This window comes from Vidua chalybeata, chromosome 1, assembly GCF_026979565.1.
Source record: "Vidua chalybeata isolate OUT-0048 chromosome 1, bVidCha1 merged haplotype, whole genome shotgun sequence".
Classification (NCBI taxonomy): Eukaryota; Metazoa; Chordata; class Aves; order Passeriformes; family Viduidae; genus Vidua; species Vidua chalybeata.
The window spans coordinates 135289270-135296703 of NC_071530.1; positions in this window are offsets into that span (position 1 = coordinate 135289270).

Sequence of the window (7434 nt, forward strand, 5' to 3'; positions counted from 1 at the left end):
TTTCCCATCATATTTTGTCCAGGTTTTATGTCCCAGTTATTACCACTAACACCAACAAATATTTAAAAATCACACTTCAACCAATGTCATTGGCTAATGATGCAAATTGAATATTGCTCCCCAGTATTTGTAGCTATCTGGAATTTTTGTCTTGTCTGTATCTCTGTTCTAATTTCTTCCTAACTTTGCCTAGTACTTTTTGATTCTTCTTATCTAACTGCTTCTTTTCTCTCTTTTTCATAACATGCTCTATGTTGTTTCACACTGTTCTTGTACTTTCCTCAGGCTCCTTCATCCTTTGCCTTCTCCTGTTTCTTTAGAAATCCCTTTCAAACACTCTTCTGGAGTAGAGGCTTCTCCCATGACTTCACATCCTTTATCTTTACTCCTTTATATGGGTCCATAATAATTCCTCAGCTTGAGAACAATACAGATGGAAAAACCTAAAGGAGGAAAACACTGCATCTCAGATTCCCTGCTGCTCCAGAACTGGTGATGAGTTGATGGTTCCTGCATCACGGATATTTAACAAATGGATGGACGCTACTTGTTACCTAGATGGAGCCTGCCAGCTGACGGATAGCCCCTTATATATATCCTCTTTACTTTTCTCACAAGTGCAGCACTAACAGAGAGAGGCAAGGGGAGGGGCTGTGTTGTCTCTCTCCAACTCAGAAGCTGTAGGGGAAGTGAGGATAAAGAGAACATGGTGGGGTACTAGAATATGTGGCCTTAAACTAACACCACATATATCTCTTTGTGGCTCCCTCTGCCTACACATACAACAGTCCTGCTGAGTCTCTATTCAAGAGACTCTATTCAAGAGCAAAGCATATACACGATAGCTTATTAATAATGTTTAATATCTAATTTTTCCTCTTTTTTGCCCCAGGAAAACACTTAGTATTTTATCAGCTTTCAGTTCTGTTGACTTCTCACAAGCTTTTTAGGGGGATTTTTTTTCCTTGAGCTGGTTTTGGTGGTAAGTAGGAGTGAAGAAAAATTCAATAAGCCTGCAGGCAATTGCTGCACTGGCAGTGTGTATTGCTTTTCATTTTAGAATTGGCATGAGGGCCCTCCAAGTAACATAAGCTCTCCTTTTTGAGAGAATTGACAGATAAATTATATACACAAGATGTAGTCGGATAGTTTTTGCAGGGATGAGGATTGAGTGAAGTCAAAATGGAAAGCTCATTTCACATCAGGGATATTCCTTCACTGTACTATTGACACAAAGCACCTTTGATCCAAAAGGCTCCTATAGCACTCCACTAAACGTAGCCAAAATTTGAAATGATGTGGCTGTCTAAATTAAGTTCCTCAGTCTAGAGTTGGCTATACTAGTAACAATTCAATAATCACGAGTGTTTGACCTCTCATAAATTCTGTTTACTTGGTGGGGACATGGCAAATTATTAGTACCTTTAAGACTTGTAATAATAGTTTAAACTCTGTATTTGTTGAAAACACTCATTGAATTTGTCCAGGAAACTAATATCTAACCTTGTTGAAAGCCAAAATAGATGACTGTTCTTGTTACTTTTAACCTAATTTGAACCTCCTAGAGACTCACAGAAATTATCTGACATTTCCCATTCTGGGTAACATTTGCTTTATGTTCAAATCATACAAAATATTGGATTATATTTTTCCTACTAATAATTTCCAATAAGTGTTTTCAAAGCTTTGGAGGCTGACTGCCCTGAATGAGGTTCAGATCCTGCAGGGAGATTTATAAGGCAATATGAAGTGTGGAACAGGGAAGAAAAGAAGTTGAAATCAGCCTCTCCTGACATATACAGTAAGGAAGGCAGAGCACCAAACAAATAGTACTAGTTAGGTCAAAAATGAACCTATGGAAAAGAAATAAACAGCTTGTGCTCTGTTCTATACACTGATCAAACTTTAAAATTTCCTGTATTGCAAACAAAATTCCTTTGTTTAAATTCATCAGGAAAAGGGTGTTTACATCAAGGAAATCATACAACACAAGGTTTGTATAAGTGAGAAGGAGGAACTCTAGCTTGATGTAGGAAAAACTATTACTATCTAAACGTCATCACCTTTTGTCTCTTCAAAAATACATCAATCTGGCATCATGAGAGGAAAAATGCACCTTAAAGCAGTAGAAATAGGGAAAAAACACCTAAATTATGCACTATGCAAGCAATTATTATCAAATAACAAAATGCATTTCTGTGGGCTTTACTGTAAAATATGAAATCATACAGGAATAATTAACACCCCAAAACTCCAAAGAGGTACTTTGACTTCTAATTGCTAAGAGGGGACATAAAGCATGTATTTTCTTGCCATGAGATTAAACAAGAAATCTCTGTCCATATGTAGAATCTTGATCCTTCTACAGGCAGCCTCACTGTTCAGTCACAAGGTGAATACTTTTACATGTTCAGTGAATGGCTCTTTGGCACAGCACAGTATTTCCTTAAATACCATCACTCCTGATCTCTGCAGGAACACAATTTAGTCTTCTCAACATGGGTATAAATAGGTAATTGCCTTAATTGCTTCTACATGGCCTGCCCAGGGTCCTTATAAGAGAAATATCATCTGCATATTCCCAACTCTTACAAACTCATACAGTGCAGTTTCCAGCCTGTGGCCACTTCAGCCAAGGCAGCTGGAGCTGAGAGGCATGACCAGCACCCTTCCAGATGCTACTGCAGTGTGTGCAAGCTCTCACAAGCACCTCATTTTTTTAAAGCAAATTCTTGCATTTACAGTAGATGTTCATTGCAACAAGAAATTCAATCTACTGAAACAAGCTTAAACTTTTATGTTCTTTGCATTAAAATTTCTCCTCATGGCCAACTTAGCATATTCAGGGTTGGTTAGCTCCAGGAAGATGAGATCCAACATGACAATAATCTAATTCATATTCATTAAATTCTAATTCATTAAATGCCTTAGGCTGTGGAATGTATATACTGCATTATGATTTCACCTGTTGCTGAAGTTCAGCTTTGTCCAGTGGCCATAGTGAACATATGAACACAAACCCTCACACTGAAGATACTTTGGGACACAGTGGATGGAGAAATTTAGGCTTCTCTATTAGCACAGGGCAGGTGGGTGAGGCTTGCCATGCCTGGCCTAGTCTGCTACCATGCAGCCTACTTTTTTTACAAGGGGAGATATGGATTCAAAAATAATAATTCAAAATATCTTCCTATCACTAAGGATGCACTGAGCAAGAAAAAAAAAAATCTACTTCTGAAGATGTGTGTGATGTGAAGTCAAGGAAGATGTGGTTATGTGGCCTATTCCTTTGTCCAGGCTGCTAAGAAACCATAGCCATCCTCTGTGTGAACAATTAATGGAGTATTTTTGAATACTCACACTACTGTAAATCAGTAGTGATTTTCGTCTTGGCGAAGCATTGCTCATTCTCACACAAAATGAAAGTATTCATTAGGAGGCTTGCAGATTTGCATTTTCACATCTTTAAATTACTATTTTTTAGCCAGGGTTGCATGATACAAGTAAAGAAGGAAGTAATTTTACAGCTGGTCAGCTGGCTACTCATACATAGCAAGGAACTTGTTTCACAATTCGGCTTCTAGTGCCAGTTGACATCCTTTCTAAGGACACTCCTATTCATGAATCCAGCTGCAGGGAACTCACACGCACCTCCCATAGTTCCTGGGCAGCCTAGTCTTGGTACTAATCACCTTACTGTGCTGTTATCCACAGGCCTCGGAGGAAGGCACCTACTTGTTGCCATCTTGTTTATTTACAAAGATAGTTCATACACCAAATCCTCTGCTGAGTTACAAAATGATCAAGGAAAGCCAAGTCCACTTTTCAGCCCCTCTGTGCTCTTGGCATTTTCTGTTGATCTCCTGCATTTGCTTATTCCTGATTCTGACTCACAACAATTCCAGCAGTCAGTGCTCTTTGTTGGCACAACAAAGTCTTAGGCTATAAAACCTAGTGATGACTTGGGAGTAGAAAATATGTCTGCCTTTCCAAGCTGCAGGTAGGACTTAGTTTGAGCTTTTATTTTAATGTACAGCTTACAGTCATCTGATTTTGCTTCCCTCCTGGATATTATAGGTTACATAAACAATTGCAGGGAAGAGTGAAAGTCCCTCACAAACTTCTTCCACTCTCACATGCTATAAAAGGAGCCCTCTACCAGAAGAAGCACTGTTGCCTTACCACAACCCTCCTGTTAATGATCCTTGAATGGCTTTTGCAGGCTTACTTTCTGGTGGCATTTCTACAATGGGAATTGAGAAGACATTTATTGAAACTATTAAAATGTTATTAAAATAATTACAAACATGGCAACACATCTTCTCGAAATAGATGAAATATTTTAACCCCCAGACAATCACAGCTTTGCATGTTACAGTTGCTTAAAGGGAAAACAACAATCTTTATATTCTCCAAAAGAGGGAAAACTTGATATTATAACATTATATCCGCTCAACAAGTTTATGGAAAAAAATAAAAAACCCTTCATTTTAAAAGAGTCCTTGGAGCAGAAGTACAAAATTTCTCTATCTTACACCAAAAAACTAAAGGAAAGAGAAGGAAGTCTTAAAACAGTTTTCCTCTTCCCTTTCCAAGTCTTCTTTTAGCAGTTACTACACATATTTTTTTGTAAAAGCAAAGCCAAAACAAGAAACATGAAGTAGACCTTATCTTCATGCAATTTAGAGAACAACTATTCTTGGATGTTTATAAAATATTGCTACTAATGAGATTGCTAAAGCTTAGTCAATGGAAAGTTATGACAGAACTTGCAATTGTCGTGCTTGAAGAAAGTTTCATCTATTGCCAGCCTACTGCACACTCGGTCTGGCCAGCATCACCCTTTGCCTGGGAACAAACTTTGCCTTCCTCCTTCTGCTCTCCCCTGCCTGTGTAATTCAATCGTAACTCAGTTATTTGTGATTGCCCAGGCAGGGAAGGCAGCACATTCCCCATTACCACGGGGACAGTCCCAGGCAAGCACACGTTCAGCCACATAGAAAAGCCCTCGGGTGACCACTGGCAGAGCCCAGGGCTGTTGCAGCACCACCAGGAGAGCCCATGACTGGGCTTGTTCTTGGAGATTTAGATTCAGCCAAGCTTTCCTCTCTGAACAGCAGTGTTGGGACATACAGAAACTAAGCTGACTGAATTCTTACTGGGCTGCTGAGCACAGATTTACTTCACCAGAGGTACCTGGAACTAAAGTCCTTCATAGCAACATTTTGAATGAGGCATTTCCCTTCCAGCCATTGAAGGGAAGGTGAGATCTATCAATTTACAAGAATGATTTTTAGAAACATTACTTCATATGTGTAACAGCAGGTGGGCTTCAGAACACACACACCACTCTCCAACTATACAACCACCCTTCTGTTTCATTTTTTGTTTTAAAAAGTGCAAAGCACATTTTCTAAACTTCTTCTAAGCAGAGATGAGGGGTACTGACAGAAGTACTAAAAATAAATTGTTAGCTTAAAATCCCTTTCAACTAAAATTGCAATTTCAGAAAATGGGAAGCAAAACATACAATACAATTACATCTACCTGAGATGTCACCAGTGAATATACTTTGCTCTGAATCTTACATCCATTATATGATTTCTATTTTAGTAAACTGACTAGTAAATATCTCTTCTGGAAATCAGTATGAATTATTTTGAAATCCTGTCCTGAAACCCACCTGTGTACTATAATTGTCAGTGATGACAGCACCAGGATTTGAATGACAGTGCAAAAACAAGAAACTCCTAGCCTGCCATCCTCCTTAAAAAAATCAGAATCAACCCACAAAGCAATAGTTTTACATACACAAGTTGAATAATCTCCATCCTTTGAGCTTCCTAAGAAGGACCAAATAAAAGAGTAATGATTGTTTCTCTATTGAATGTAAAGGTCATAGAAGTGTTGGGGTTTGTGAGCTGGACTAAAATCTTTAATGGGAGACCCTCTGACACATACAGCATATCGTGGTGGTGCAAGAATTAAAGTGTAGAGATGACAAAGATATTTTGTTGCTTAATACTTTTACAGAAGGTCCTGTTGTAATTTTGAATGGAAGTTTTACTTTAAGGCTTTCACTTTTACAGGACACTCTCAAGCCTAAAAACTTCACGGAACTGCCATGACACAAAGCTACCAAACATTTCAATAGTGCTACAATCTGCATGTACCTTTTCTGTGCCTACAAAGCTGGTACATGAAAGGTCCAAAACACAGAGAACAGAAAGCTATGATAACACAGTATTTCACTCCTCCTGGGATGAGATTATTTTACATCTGTACTTTTAAGTAAATTCTTCCACTCAGAGGAAAAGCAGCATATGGGCCCTTTCCCTGCTGTTTACAAAGAAACATTCCTATTTTATCTCATTTAAAAATTCTTTAATTATTACACAACTGCACTTCTATGATTGTGTTCACAGGGAACACGGCTATTACACAGTCTGGATTGTTCTAATGTGACTGCTTTGGGGCTTTAACAATATAGAGTCAATCTACAGATTGCAATTTAATCCATCCCTTGACAGAAAACTTGCGGAATAAGGAACTTGGCAAAGAGCATGCTCAGCCTTAGGAAACTGCTCTCTAAAAGCAACTTGTTAACTTCAGCGCTGTTTCAGAACTCTTCATCCCCATCCTAGGAACCAATGTTATACATTAAGTGAATCCTTGTGCTGTAGACCAGCTTTCTTGAACCATGGTTACAGACCAGCAGCAAACTACTTTTAACTGCTAATTGCTACCACTTCTTAAATTCCAGTTCAGACAAGGGAGGGACCTTTGAAGGCCAGAGTTCAACTCCCTCCTCAAAGCAGGTTTAGGTTTATCAGGATGCTGAGGTACCCAGTAAATCCAAATTTCTGTGTGACTGCTTCTAGTCCCTGATGATCTTCTAGTAATAAAGCTAAAAACATTGTTATTCCCACTTAAATCTAACTGAAATTTTCCCATGTTTTAATTTGTGTCCATTGCCACTGATCCTGTCTCCATGCAGCTTGAAGACTTGTCTTGTTGTGAATCTACCCAGTAATACAACAGTAAAAACTGGTCTTAGCCTTAAGGCCGAACATCACTAAACTGTTTCTCCTTTCCCAGGCAACATGTAATTCCAGAGAATAAGTAGGAGTGTTAGCAAGCTGCAATAACTTTACACATATAGATGAATCCCAGAACTTAAGGAGTTAAGAGGGAAACAGGCACACAGTTGGGGCACACAGTTGGAACAAACTGAAGGTGAGTCACTGGCATTTCCCTCAACCTTAAACACAAAACTGTATGCAGTGATAATGCCTCTTCCTTTCCAACATCCACACTCACCTCAGTGATCAGTCACTATACTTCACAGAACTCAGAAAAAGGATCTGTCATTTTCTCTTAAAGACACTGAGGTATATTCTGCAGTGCAAAGGTGCTAAGGAAATCCAGGCAAGT